The sequence below is a fragment of the Microtus oregoni genome, unplaced genomic scaffold (assembly GCF_018167655.1).
Source record: "Microtus oregoni isolate MIOR12 unplaced genomic scaffold, Mior012 000018F_ref0000195, whole genome shotgun sequence".
Lineage (NCBI taxonomy): Eukaryota > Metazoa > Chordata > Mammalia > Rodentia > Cricetidae > Microtus > Microtus oregoni.
The window spans coordinates 25,778,929-25,794,130 of NW_024543077.1; positions in this window are offsets into that span (position 1 = coordinate 25,778,929).

Consider the following 15,202-nt stretch of genomic DNA (forward strand, 5'->3'; position numbering starts at 1 on the left):
CACTGGGGAAGTTTGGGTTTTGTTTCTAACTCACATCATTCTAAAGGCTTTCTGAATGAATTCAGCAAACAGCTCTGTCTATAATAACTGAGGTGACTTCTTTCTCTTTCGAGTTTATCGTTTCTTTAAATATGCGTCCTTTACAGATTATTTATTCTCGTGGGGTTATTTTACAAACTGATATTATTACATGTAAAAACCACTAATAGGCTGGCAGTCAAATTTTGAAGGAAAATCCACCAAACACAATTGTGCAAAATGGAAATCAAATTGACGAGGAAGAATATAAGAAAATAGCAAATGAGGGAAAACCAGGTAAATAATACAATAATAGTTGTCTAGGCCGATAAATACAGTCTGTGACATAAATGATACATGATCTACCAAACAAGGCTGTGGTAACGATGGCAACAAGAAGAAATGTAATATTCAGAGTGACTCACCCAAATGCTTAATTGATACAGCAAACATTTCATGTATATTTCATGATCTGATTTCTGCATGATACTGAAATGTACTGTTTCTTTATATAAATTACTCATTTTAATAATAGTCACCCCTTTAATTTATAAAGAGATAAGAAATTAATGTATCTCCTAGCTTACGTAATAGGTCAATATGACTGAGGCAAAGTATTTTGGGGCCAACAATAGCTCTCAAGTCTACTTTTCAGCAATGTCTTTCAGTTCAGCTGCCTACCAACATGACTGCCCAATGATACAGGTAAGGATCATTTCCATAGATTCAAGACAGCACACCCTGGCTCTCTCTTCGTCTCAGACATAGGTGCATGCTGTTGCTATTTAAAAGTCTTACCTCCCAGCAATGTAATGAAATGCCAAAACAGCAGGGCTGTCTGGATAGAGCAAGCTAGGACAATATTTGATTGAAAGCTCTTTGGAAAAAGAAATTACACTTTCTCATTCTCCAAATTGCTCCAGCATCTTCAGCGTAGCTGTGTTTTTTTAGAGCAAGGCATGAACTTTGTGCCTGTGTCTTTTTGGAACATAAAACCCAAGTTTGCAAACATTTTCTTAGGAAACAAGCTTATTCTCTTTCCCCACAGAGGGTACACACTAGGGAAGTCCTGGCTGAATGAACTACATGCATTTGCTTATATCATTATTCTTGTAGCTTAACTTTCCTCTACTTTGTCGTTTCTAAAACACTTTGCCAGTGATGCTTAGAGTTCTTCAAAATCCATAAGCTGCAAACAAGGTCTCAGTTCTCACAAAACAAAACAAACATAATGGTTTTCTTATTTTTATGTCCCTCTGGAGGTTGACAGAAAAAAACGTCTGCGGAGAAAAAGGGGTGAAGGGAGTTTTCTTGAATGATAATCATGCAGGATAATTAAAACTCAAGATAACTACAGAACTCAGTGCATTCTCTGCAGAAATCCCAGCAGACATCCACTCCCTTCTCTTAACCCCAAGATTCCTGCCTTCAAGAGAGCCTGATGGGGCCTGAGTCAGAACCACCAGCAGCCCTGTGAGTGCAGCTTTAAAGACACATGAAGCTTGTGTCTCAGAACAGCGTAACGTCTCCCATCTTCATACCTCCAATGTCAGGTACTCGCTACCTTGGAGAAGGTTCTACTGTATGCCTCCCCCCGAAAAATAAACCAAGGTTAGTCAGATAACTATCCTTTCTAATGAGAAACTTACTACATTTTATTTCAGCTTGTAAGCTCCAATAATTAATATTTTAATTGGCACCTGAAGACGGTAGAGGAGTCTGCAGGAGAGGGTTACCTAGAACAGATGCGGGCCGGTAAGTCAGATCTCATCGTGTCATCTGACAGCACTGCAGCCATTTATAGTCAACGGCTAAAAGCTTCTGGGCTAAAACAGAATACCCATCATATGCTCCTAAGGTGTTAGCAGCTTCCTTTCTCTTGGTTGCTGGAACGTCCCCCTGGGGACATCGCCTTGGGCTCCTGGGAGCCACTCTAGGTTCAAGTCTCTTGCCAACCCTAAGGTGGCTCCCTTAACTAAGATTTGTGCTTCCCTGCTCCCCTATCCAACCTTCCTTTATCCCAATCATCCTGTTTCTCCAAGTTCCCCCCATCCTCCCCTTCTCCCTTTTCTCTCCCCATCTCCCCTTACCCCCATCCCACCCCACCCCAAGATCCCAATTTTTTCCCCAGCAATTTTGTCTACTTCCCATATCCAGGAGGATAACTATATGTTTTTCTTTGGGTTCACCTTCTTATTTAGCTTCTTTAGGATCACCAATTATAGACTCCGTGACCTTTATTTATGGCTAGAAATCAATTATGAGTGAGTACATCCCATGTTCATCTTTTTGGGTCTGGGTTACCTCACTCAGGATAGTGTTTTCTATTTCCATCCATTTGCATGCAAAATTTGAGAAGTCATTGTTTTTTACCGCAGCGTAGTACTCTAATGTGTATATATTCCACACTTTCTTCATCCATTCTTCCATTGAAGGACATCTAGGTTGTTTCCAGGTTCTGGCTATTACAAATAATACTGCTATGAACATAGTTGAACAAATGCTTTTGTCATATGATAGGGCATCTCTTGGGTATATTCCCAAGAGTGGTATTGCTGGGTCCTGGGGTAGGTTGATCCTGAATTTCCTGAGAAACCGCCACAGTTCCTTGGGCAGCTGAGGATAGGGAACCTGAAATGACCCTATCCTATAGCAATACTGACGAATATCTTGCATATCACCATAGAACCTTCATCTGGTGATGGATGGAGATAGAGACAGAGACCCACACTGGAGCACCGGACTGAGCTCCCAAGGTCCCAATGAGGAGCAGAAGGAGGGAGAACATGAACAAGGAAGTCAGGACCACGAGGGGTGCACCCACCCACTGAGACAGTGGGGCTGATCTATTGGGAGCTCAGCAAGGCCAGCTGGACTGTGACTGAAAAAGCATGGGATAAAACCCGACCCTCTGAACATGGCAGACAATGAGGGCTGATGAGAAGCCAAGGACAATGGCACGGGGTTTTGATCCTACTTCATGTTCTGGCTTTGTGGGAGCCTAGCCAGTCTGGATGTTCACCTTCCTGGACATGGACGGAGGGGGGAGAACCTTGGACTTTCCACAGGGCAGGGAACCCTGACTGCTCTTTGGACTGGAGAGGGAGGGGGAGAAGAGTGGAGGGAGGGGGAGAAGGGTGGGAGGAGGGGGAGGGAAATGGGAGGCTGGGAGGAGGCGGAAACTTTTTTTTTCTTTTTCTCAATAAAAAAAAATACTAATAAAGAACCAAAAGCCATAAAACAAGAAAAACAAAACAAAACAACAACAACAAAATGATGGAATGTCCCCCTGAAGTAACTGGGGGTGCCAAGCTCCTGCCCTTTGAAGCAATTTGAGTCTCTGCAAATAATCACCCCCTCTCTTGTTCCCCACTCCTATCCAGCTTGTCCTGTCCCTGTCTACTGCCCCCAAGGCCAACACATGGGTGTGAGGGAGCCACACACTACTGCTGCATTACTAAGATACTAAATGCTCAAAATGAGTTCTTAAAAATGAAGCCTTCAGTTTCTGGCAGTTAAAGCATGCGGGACTCTGGAGCATCCTATAGGGGGCCCCCACATGTCCTTTACCCCTCCCATCTCAGTTTCTTCTGCTATTCATACATTATATCCACAGGGTACATTGCTTACAAGTGATGAGCCAGTATGGGGACATTTTATTAGTGCTAAAGGCTTTAGTTTATGTTAAAACTTCCTGTCTTTGCATTTAACAGCTCTCTGGGTTTTAAAAAGGCAGGGTAGCTACTGATGTGGCTGCTGGTTTCATACGCATTTCTTCTTTCAACCTGTCAGCACCTTCCCCTCTTCTCCCCTCTCCCGTCCACCTGAACCCTTGACAGACAGCCATCTTCCTGATGTTTATACAGCTGTGTCTTGATGTAGGAGTGTCTTCTATCTATCTGTTGTTTCATTGGTCAATTTATAAAGAAAACTGATTGGCCTGATAGGTCAGAACTTAGGTAGGTGAGGAAGACAGAACAGAATGCTGGGAAGAAGGCAATGGGGCAGACGCCATAGTTCTCCTCTCCGAGACGGATGCAGGTTAAAATTGTCCTGGTAAGCCACCACCTCGTGGTGCTACATACATTAATAGAAATTGGTTAGTCAAGATGTGAGAGTTATCCAGTAGAGCTAATGGGCCAAGCAGTGTTTAAAAGAATACAGTTTCCATGTAATTATTTTGGGTAAAGCTAGCCGGTGGCTGGGAGCCGGGCAGCGGGAAGTGGCCCGCAGCTCCTTCTACAGTGTCTCTTACAGAAGGTCACAGACTTGGTCAGACAGAGGAGGTAGGGCTTTAGACTGGCTTCTTGTACTTGTCAATAGGCAATTAATTTCCCCCAAAAGGGAGTTCATTTCTTTTTACTGTTGAATAATATTCTTCCATATGGATACCAGCAAAAATTATTGATCCCTTCACTTACTTAAGAACATCGTGGCTGCTTAAAGCTGTTAGCTAGATCTAGAGAAAGCTGCCACAAGTGCCAGTGTTTGAGTTTAGTTTTAGTTTTTGTTTTTGCATGGGTGTGTTTATATTCACTTGTTGCAACTCCTAGGCTGGACAAGAAGAATGTGTCCGTCTCTCTATGACACTATCAAAGAGTCTGCCAACGTAGGCACAGCATTTAGCATTCTTAACAATGAGTGAGCATCCCTCTCGCTCCACATCCGCACCACTAGCTCAGGCCTGTTATTTGGGCATTTTGGTACTTTGTAGGTTATGAAGTGACACCTTGTTGCGCTAATGTGTAATTCCTCATATGCTGTTTGATTACAGCTTCCCATGTTGTCACCTGGGTTTGCTGAGGTGTCCTCACAGCTGTCCCTTTAGGGCTGTCTTACTTCCCTGGTTAATGTCAATAGGCTTTGAATACTTTGATACAAGTCCTTTATCAGATAATTTCAACTATTTTCTCCTAGTTTCCAGTTTGTCTTCTGAGCCCCTCCGACCTCTCACAAGGGAACACTTTCATTGTAACACACGTTTCTCTGTCTGGGGAGCACTTTTCGAGTTGCACCTCAGTCATCGACAGGCCAGGTCATCTGCATTTTCTCCTCTGTTAGCTTGTAGAGATTTTAGAGTCATGCTTTTTACATTTCAGTCTGTGATCCACTTTGATTTTGCTTCATTTTGAAATTGTGTGCTTATTTTCTGGTTTTGTCTTATTTTCTCCTCTGATTTCAGCTGAGCACTTGAAGGCCCCATTGGACTCTTCATTAAAAACATCAACTATGCTCAGTGTCCTCACTAATTGTCCAGATCTCACTGTACACTTATGATGCCAGCGGCTATCGATACGGGAAATATTTTATGGTCCTTTCATGTCCATTTCTCTAATGCACTTCTTGACACATCATTCTCCTTCTCTCCGTAAAGGTTTTACTTTCTTGAAAGCAGACAAACTTCCTTGGTTTTGTTTGCCTGGACTGTGCCTTTGGTCATTCCACAGGACTATAGATGCACACTTCTCTATCTGTGCTGGGTCATTCCACAGAACTATAGATGCACACTTCTCTACCTGTGCAGGGTCATTTCATAGAACTATAGATGCACACTTCTCTACCTGCGCAGGGTCATTCCACAGGACTATGACTTGTAATTGGATCATTTGGATGTTTGATTCCATTTCCTTCCAGATCACCTGGTTTCCAGAGTAAAATTCAGTGTTCATCCTACTCCATTATACGGTGATTTTCACCCTCTTTTGGGGTTCAATGTCACTAACCACAAGGCAAATTAAAACTACTTTGAGACTTCATCTCCCCTCAGTCAAAATAGCTCTCATCAATAAAACAAATGCCGATCCACACTGGTGAGGATGTAGTGAAAGGGGCTGTGAACTGGTGTGACTGCTATGGTAACCAGTGTGGAGGTAGCTAAACATTGGACCTCCATATGACCCAGCTATGTGACTCCCCAGATATACAGCCAAAGGACTCTTTATCTGACTATGAAGATACTTGTTCATCCATGTTCGCTGCTGTCCTAGTCACAATAGCAAGGAAATGGAAATAAGCCTAGATGTCCATCACTGATGAATTGATAATTAGAGTATGTTACATTAACACAATAAGCTTTTATTCAGCTATAAAGAAAAATAAAATTATTCAATTTTCAGGTAAATGGAGAAGACTAGGAAATATAATGATTTGGGTAACCTAGTTTCCAAAACACAAATACTACATGTTCTCTCTTATATGAGGATCCTATCTTCAAATGTGTGTGTGTGTGTGTGTGTGTGTGTGTGTGTGTGTGTGTGTGTACTTAATTTTGAGCATTTGTAGAGATCAGGAGCCATTAGGGGGACAGAGAACATATGTGGGAATGCTGGGAGTGGAAAGCTTTATATGAGGAGGGGACTATGAGGGAGTGTGAGAGGCTGGTGGGGGGAGAGCCAAAGAAGGATGTGAAGAGAAGCCATATAGAAGCAAAATAAAATACAGGTTAAATATTTCTCTGCTTTTACTTTTGTGCGATGTTGGTAAGTGTAGGCTGAGGTAAGTCTAGATATAGGAGTGTTGGTAGTTAATATGCATTGTAGTCTTTCCATTTCCTGGATGTCTGCTTTGGAAATTGCCATTAATTCTGGAATATTCTTACTTCAAATATACCTTTTTCTGTTTCTTTTCATTTTTCTTTTTATCTGGAATTGTGATAGTACCCTTTAAAGCATCTCACAGTTCTATAACTCCGTTTTTATATTTACTCTCTTTGATTTTCATTTTGGGAAATCCTTTGAAGTTCTTGAATATCCACACTATCTGCAGTCTGTCTTATCTGTTAACAAAGCATACTTCACTTCTCTTCCAGTTCTTTGATTCTTAGCATTACCCATAAATATTTTTTTAAAAAAATAGTTTTCATTTTTCCAGATTAGATTACTACTTTACACAGGTCACTCAACAGAGGCCTTAGCATAGCGTGGTTATATAAGTATTCATAATTTGAAAACTTTTACCCCATATTTGAGACTGATTCTGATAATAACATTGTGGATTTATACTACATTTTCTTCTTGCCTCATAGATACATGGTGATTTTCCCAAGGGCAGGCACAACGTCCTGAACAATCAGAGCCAGTAAAAGGACTTTGATGCGAGGTTTATGTTTATAGGGGTAGGAGCTGGGTTATGTCTAACGTTTGGTTTATCGACAATTTCAAAGCTTTCTCTTGACTCTCACATCCTTATGTATTTCCTGTATTGTTCGAGTCCTTAAATAGATTATTTTTCAGTTACTGGCTGTGATACGTTGTTGTCAGATGGAAGGCTTGTGCTGATGTGGTTTTGTTGGGTGGGCATACTAGTTTTGTTATTAACACTGAAAGGTTGTGGGGAGGGGTTGTGGCCCTGGTTCTTCGTTTCTGGATCTGCCCAGATGTGAAAACATCTGCCTTAGCCCTGCTGCCTTGAACTTCACTACTGCTTCCCCGCCGTGGTGGACTTAAAACCTCGGAAACAGTGAGCAGAGAAAGCTTGTTCCTTGAGTTGTTTCTGTAAGTTACTTGGCAACCATGCCAAGAAAGGTCAGAAAATAACACACACACTGCTGGTAAAGGAGTTTCTCTTCAGGGTAAGACCACACTTCTCTGATGAATCCAAGAATTGCTGCTTTTGGTTTGTATGTCTGTTTTCTTGTGAGAATCCAATGATGACTCATAAGTTCCTTACACGTCAAACATAGAACAACAATCCACTCGGTGGAAATCGGCAAGAAGGCTCTGTAGAGGCCTCTGTGAGACAAAGTCCGAAGGTCCAGCGCATATGTGGGTCATAGCAGAGCTGGGTGATTTTGCTGTACAGTATAATTGTGCATTGTGTTTCGACGTAGTTTTTATCAGGATACATCCAAATGCAGGATGGATATGATGATGATCTCAAACCTTAGTGAGAACACAATTTAGGCAGAACAAAAGGCACTGCTGGGGACCCGGAGCCCTCCGAAAGCTGTGGAATCGGTGCTAGGGAGGAACACGTGGCAGCCCAGGTAACAAGACAGATAGCCAGGGCAAGCAGATCACAATTCCAAACACGAGACCAAGACTAGAAAAAAGACAATGATAAGCACACAGAAGCATGATTTGGTACTGTATGTCCCTATTCACCCGCATATCCAATGATGAGCACACACAAGCATGATTTGGTACTGTATGTCCCTATTCAGAGGCATTTCCAGCGATGAGCACACATGAGCATGATTTGGTACTGTATGTCCCTATTCACAGGCATTTCCAGCGATGAGCACACATGAGCATGATTTGGTACTGTATGTCCCTATTCACAGGCATTTCCAGTGATGAGCACACATGAGCATGATTTGGTACTGTATGCCCCTATTCACAGGCATATTCAGGAGAATATCCAGGGCTACTTATTTTCCTTAAATATTTTAAAAATTAACTTTGAAAATAACAGACTTGCCCATGTTATTTTCACACGTATTTCATGGTTCTTTGATTCTCCTGCATCTCCCTCATCTCGCTGGCCACCTTCCCACTCTACTCAAGTATTCCTCCTTCCCCTTTGTTCTATTCCCCTGCGCATCCTTTCCCTTAAAAGCTTTTTATGGCAGTCTCATGGGCCTTTCTCTAGTTCCCTGGCCTTGAGTCACATTAATTTTAGTCACCAGATACATATATTTAACCGTTAGCAGCCAGGATTTGCATATGAGAGAGAGAACGTTGGTCTTTCTGAGCCTAAGCTACCATCTTTGATATGTATTTCCCTGTGTGTGCAGGATCTTCTCTGGGGATTCTGTGTGAGTGCAATTGCCCACATGCATGGTAAGTCTGTGGAGGTCAGAGTACAGCTGCAGGGTTGAGTTCTCACGAGGCCCGCGTGATTACAGAAAACACTAGAGAAACCAGAAGTGTTTCACGTGCAGCCTGTGTTCCTTCAGAGGGACACCCTTTCTCCTGGATCTGTTATTGCTTCCCCCTGACTCCTGAGCATCCTTTCTCAGTAGATAAAATCCACCCCCATGAAAGAGGCCCCACAGTAGAGAACAGAACTGTTATTATGTTTCTTACAAACCCTTCCTCCCTAGACCCTCATCCTGAGCATCCTTTCTCAGTCAGTAGAACCCATTCTGGTGGATGGGGTCACAGGTGCTCTGCATGAGACATCTCCTTAGCAAGGGAGTTTTGATGGGGTCCTGCCTCTTCCTTTGTAGTGGTAATTGCCACGAGGAAACTTATTTCTAAGGTTTTACTTTGCTTAGATATGTTAAAAAAATAAATCTCTCAGAGTCAGACTCCATATGGTAATATTTTGTTTGTGCTTTAACAAATAAAGCCTGCCTGGAGATCAGAGTGCAGAGCCAGCCACACTAGTTACCATAGAGGCCAGGCAGTAATGGCACACACCTTTAATCTCAGCACTCATTTGACAGTGGCAGACTGATCTCTGTGAGTTCAAGGCCACCCTTGGCTACTTGAGATTGAATCGGTCTAAAAGAGAAACAGAGCCAAGAGGTGGTGGCTCACACCTTAAATCCCAGAACAGGTAGAGATTAGAAGTGATATGACTGGGAGGAGAGAGGAATATAAGGCGGGAGGAGACAGGAGCTCAGGATTCAGTCTGAGGTTTTGTAGGGAAGACATTCAGTCTGAGGACTTGTAGAGACAGGAAATAGTATTTGTTCTGAGAATTTTGCAGAGCTAAGAACTAGTGGCTAACGGCTCTGCTTCTCTGTTCCTTCAGCTGTCACCCCAATATCTGACACAGGTCTTTACTATTAAGATCAATTAGAATTCAGGCTACAGACTCCAGATGCTTGAATAGCCGGACTACGCCTCGCTCACCTGCATTGCATCCTTGCCTCCATCCTTCTTCTAGTCTGAAATGCGGGATTCCATTCATCAGTGTGCAAGTCAAGGTAGCTGGCCCATGAGCAACTGGAGGGTCTTATTTCTCTCTGCCCCACCTCTCTGTATGTGTGCTAGGATTACAGGTACGGCTGTATGTGGGTTCTGGGGATCTGAACTATGGTCCTCACGATCAACTGTCAACCAAGTGATTGCACCTCAAGTTTTAATTTTTTTGAGAAGCCCCAGGTAGTTCTCCAGTTCCACAGTAGCTGCACTAATTCGCACTCCTCCAGCAGTGAATACGGGCTCTTCCTCCACATCCTCACCAGCATCTGCCTTTCATTTTTTTGATGAGAGCCATTCTGACAAGGGCGAGATAGGATCTCAAGGTTTTAATTTGCATTGTATGAATGGACTGGTGGGGGGTGGACTACCTTTAAAAATATTCATTGGTCATCTTTATTTTTTTTACTAAAAAAAGTCTATCCAGGTGATTGGCCCATTTATTAATTGGCAGTGGTTTTATTGGGAGGGGCTATATTATTTTTGTAGTTCTTTATATAACCTAGATACTAACCTCTGTTCTAAGGTACAGTTGGCAAAGATTTTCTCCCATTCTTCAGGCGGCCTGCTCATATTTTTTTGGCAGCTTTTTTTTTTTTTCCTACAAAGCTCCACTTTAACTCGGTTTATAAATTCCTGGGGCTATTTCCTATGCAACTAGAATCCCACACAGAAGATTTCTGCCCACGCCAAAGTCCTGCAGTGTTTTCTTTCAACACTTTTAGTGCTTTGGGTTTTAAAGTAGGGTCTCTAACCCAGGTTGAATTGATTTCTCGTGAACATGGATCCAATTTTTTTCCTTCTGCAAGTAAGTGTATATCCAGTATCACCAGGACCATTTGGTGAAAGGGGCGTTTTCCACTGAGTGTGCTTTACTCATTCATCAAAAATCCCGTGTCTACAACTGCACACATTTACCTCCCTGTCTCTCTTACTTTCCATTGGTCTGCTTTTCTGCCTGTCCATCTTGATTAGTTTGTTTTATCACAATGGCTCTGTTGTATAGTTTGAGCTCAAGTAATACGATGATGCTTTCTGGTGTGTTCTTTCTGCTTAGAATTTGCTTTCAAGGTTGGGGGCGGGCTCAGCGGTTAAAGTACTGACTGTTCTCCCAGATGACCCAAGTAGATTCCCAGCCCCCACAAGGAGGCTAGCAACCGCTTGTAACTCAAATTCCAGGGGATCTGGCACCCTCTTCTGGTCTCCTGAATACCACGCATGTGGACGATGCACAGACATACATGTGGACACATCTCCCCTCCCCCACACACAGTAAAAATAAATACATCTCAAGACAAAATTTTAAAACTATTTGCTTTGGCTATCCATGTTCTTTGATGTGAATTTTAGGATTTCTTTTTGTTCTCGTTCTGTGAAGAATATCACTGAAAATTTGAGGGGATAACAACACATATGCACACTGATTTTGGTAGAATAGCAAATTTTCGAATATTAATCCTATTCTTCCAATTCAGGAGCATGGGAGGGCTTTCTTTTATAAAGGTTTCCTATGGAATGCTCTATCTCATCTACAGTGATTACTTACAGGTTTTATCTTTAAGGCTATTGTAAATGGGACATACTTTTTTTTTTTTCTGATTTCTTTCCCAGCAAATTTGTTGGTGTTGGCATACATTAAAGCTACTGATTTTTACAGGTTGATTCTGTAACCTGATATATACTGTAAGTGCTAATCAGACCCAGAAGTGTTTTGGGTGAGTCTGTCGCGTCTTTGAAGTACAAAATCATCTCATGCTTTATCTTCGTCCCTTCTAATATCTACCCATTTTAGACCTTTTTCTTGTTGCCTTAGGACCTCAGCTGTGCACTGAACAATAGACAGAAAGTAGGGAACCCTGCCTCATACCGGACTTGGCTTTACTTCTTCATCATCTAGCGTAATAGTGGCCGTACAGTTCGTCACACATAGCTTGTGTTATATTTAGATATGTTCCTTCTAATCCTAGTTTCTTCCATATTTTTGTCACAAAGTCAGAGTGAACTTTGTCATATTCTTTTCTCCATCAAATGTGTGGCAATTTTTTTTAAGTCTTCACATGGCAAGTTATATTTATTGATTTGCATATATTGAGCCAACATTTGTGGTGGGGGACTTCAGCCAATCATGTGCTGTATAAGGTGTGTCCCCCTGGGGCCACAAATAGCCTATAAAAACATTGATGTGTGTTTGTTTTTCCTCTTTGGCTTCCTGAGCTCCTGGCTTTCGAGGGATCTTCTTGGTCGTGTAAGTTTTCCCTCAATTATTAAATTTTTTTGAATTGAGCTGGTCTGGTTATTTATCAATTGACCACGCCCATCATTCTTGGAATGAAACCAACTTGTTCATGGTGCTTGATCTTAGTTGTCTCAATTTGGTTTATGTATTTTATTGAGAATTTTGCATCTGTGTTCATCAGGGAAATAGGTTTGCAGCATTGATGTCCAGTTACTGGGTTTGGTGTCAGGGCTTTCTGGATTTGTAGAATGAGTTTGGTCCTTTCCTCTTTATTTTGTGGAGAACTTTGAGAAGGGTCAGACCAGGTCTTCCTCTTCCTTGGGAGTTTGGTAGAATTCAGTCTTAAACGTCTCTGGTCCTGAACTTATCTTGTGAAGAAACCTTTAATTGCTGCTTCAATAACTTTTATTTAATGAACTTATTTAAGTTGCTTGCATCATTCCGTTTTAATTTTGCTACATTGTACATATTTATAAATAAAAATATTTTTCTATATATTCATGTAAGTTTTCAAAACCATCCCATGATCTATTCGTTCCATAGGAGTCTGTTTTCACAACTCACTTTCTACTTTGATTTGATCAACTTGAATTTGCCTTTTCTTTCATTTGGCTAATTTGGCTACAGGTTGGGCAACTTTGTTAATCTTTTCAGAGAGCCAACTCTCTGGGTGAATCTATGTATTATTCTTTTAACCTTTATTTCATTAATTTGTTCCCCGATGTGGTGAAATCTTGTGTGTAAAGTAAAGCTTGCCTGAAGATCGAGGGCAGTTAGCCATTAGCCAACCATAGAGGTCTGGAGGTTTGTACAGACAAACAGGACGTGACATGGCTGGGCAGAGAGAGGAAGTGATAGGGTGGGAGGAGACAGGAGCTCAGTCTGTTTTCGTTGGGAAGTTGAGTAGGTAAAGTGGCTGTGGTTTCTCTCCTTCTTCTCTCTGATCTCTCAGCATCCTCCCCAGTATCTGACTCTGGGATTTTATTATTAAGACCATTAGAACTCCTGCTACACATTGGTGTCCTCTGGGTTTGCAGTCACCAGTAAAGGCTGGAACTGCAAAAGGGGATCCTACTGGAGTCACTGTCCCACCTCGCTAGGTTCTCTTTTCTTTTTTTTTTCTAATCAAGTTTGGGATTTTGTTGTTGTTGCTGTTCTTGCAGCCTCTCTGCCACCAAGTCCACAGGCACCTGGACTCCAAACACCACAGGACTTATCTGCCCTAGACTGGTTGGCTCTGTCTTCAGGAAGCCCCCGCTCCCTGCCACTCACGCTTTCTCTGCACAATCCTGTGTCTTTTTCAGATCTCTCCCCTTCTCTCCCTCTTTCTCTTTCTCTTCCTCTTCCTCTCCTTCTTTCTCCACCGTGGGTTTCAGGCTTCCCCTACACCCTCTCTCCTTGGGCTGCCACTCTCAGCTCATAGGAAATGCTAGCAGCTGCAGCCGCTGCTGTTCTCAGCCAAGCTGTCCACTGCCTGTCTTCTCCACTCAGATGTGCTACACCGATTTCTATTATTTCTTGGTACCGTCTTCATTTGAGGTTAGCACCTTGCTTTCTTAGAGCTTTGCAGGAATATCATTAGGTTGTTTAGTCCAGGTTCCTTTGACTTTTTTAAAATATTTTATTTATTTATTATGTAAACAATATTCTGTCTGTGTGTATGCCTGCAGGCCAGAAGAGGGCACCAGCCTCATTACAGATGGTTGTGAGCCACCATGTGGTTGCTGGGAATTGAACTCAGGACCTTTGGAAGAGCAGGCAATGCCCTTAACCAACCTCTGAGCCATTTCTCCAGCTCTTCCTTTGATATTTTAATGTGAGAATTTATATAGCTATAAGCTTCCCCATTAGAACTGTCTTGGCTATATCACAGCTATAGTTAGGTTCTCTTTCATTTTCACTTTACGCCAGCAATTTTTATTTTTTTCTTGAGGTTTTCAATAACTTACTGTTCATTACAAAGTACTATTCAGACATTTAAGTATTTAAAGCATATTTTCTGAGATTATTAATACTACTGTTGTCTAATGTTTTTGCACATGGTCTGATATGATATAGAGAATTATTTTGATTTTTAAAATATTTATTAAGGCTTGTTTTTCATCTTATAATGTATTCAGTTTTATCAAAATTCTCCATGCTGTTATGAAGAATGTATACTCTACCTGTTGAGTGGAATGTCCTGTGAATAAGTGGGAACTCCAATTAATTTATGGTCTAATCTATCCCTCAGGTTTCTTTGTTGATGTTTTTTGGGAGGACCTATATAGAAAGTAGGATATTTAGTTCCCCCTGATTATTTTGTGTAGACTGGTACCTATTATGCCTTTTAGTGTTTGTTGTATGATGTTGGAGCCCTAAAGATTTACCACATACAGCAACATACGGTGGCCTTCTGAGTCTCCTTAAATTGGCTGCTTTGCAGTCTACCCTCCTGAGCATGAGAATTGCTATGCCAGCTTGTTTCCATGAAACACAGGGAACTAGGAGAGGCATTCACAAACTGGGGATCAAGGATGGGAAATTAAATATCTGGCAATTGATTCTTTAGTGTTGGCAAAGATCCTAAGGCCCATGTTTCTGTGATGTGCTAGGATTCTAGAAGCATTAAACAATCCAACACACATATGCACATGCGCACACATATATGCATATAACTTAGCATTATATTCCTTTAGTAAATAAAGATCATTTTTAGAACAAGGTAGCTCATACATATCTAGGCACGAGCATACACACATGGTGTTATCCATGATAGTTTTAAGTTTCAAGTGTATAACAAAATTTCTATATGAAACTGAATCCAAGTTACTGAAGTAAGATGTGTTTTTTTTAATGATGTTCACATAAAGTAGAAAACAACATTAAACCGGTATATTACCTTAATCTTTACATAAACTGTAAGGTCATAAACAGTACTTGTTAAAATATAAAAATATGAGGCCACATATTTCCTAAATAAGATATATTGGTTAGCATTAGAATAAGGATAAAATAAAATCAGACTTTCTGAACTGGACTCCATATGCCCAAGAATTAAGCACAAAAATAAAACTAACGTGCTTCTGCACAGCTAAAG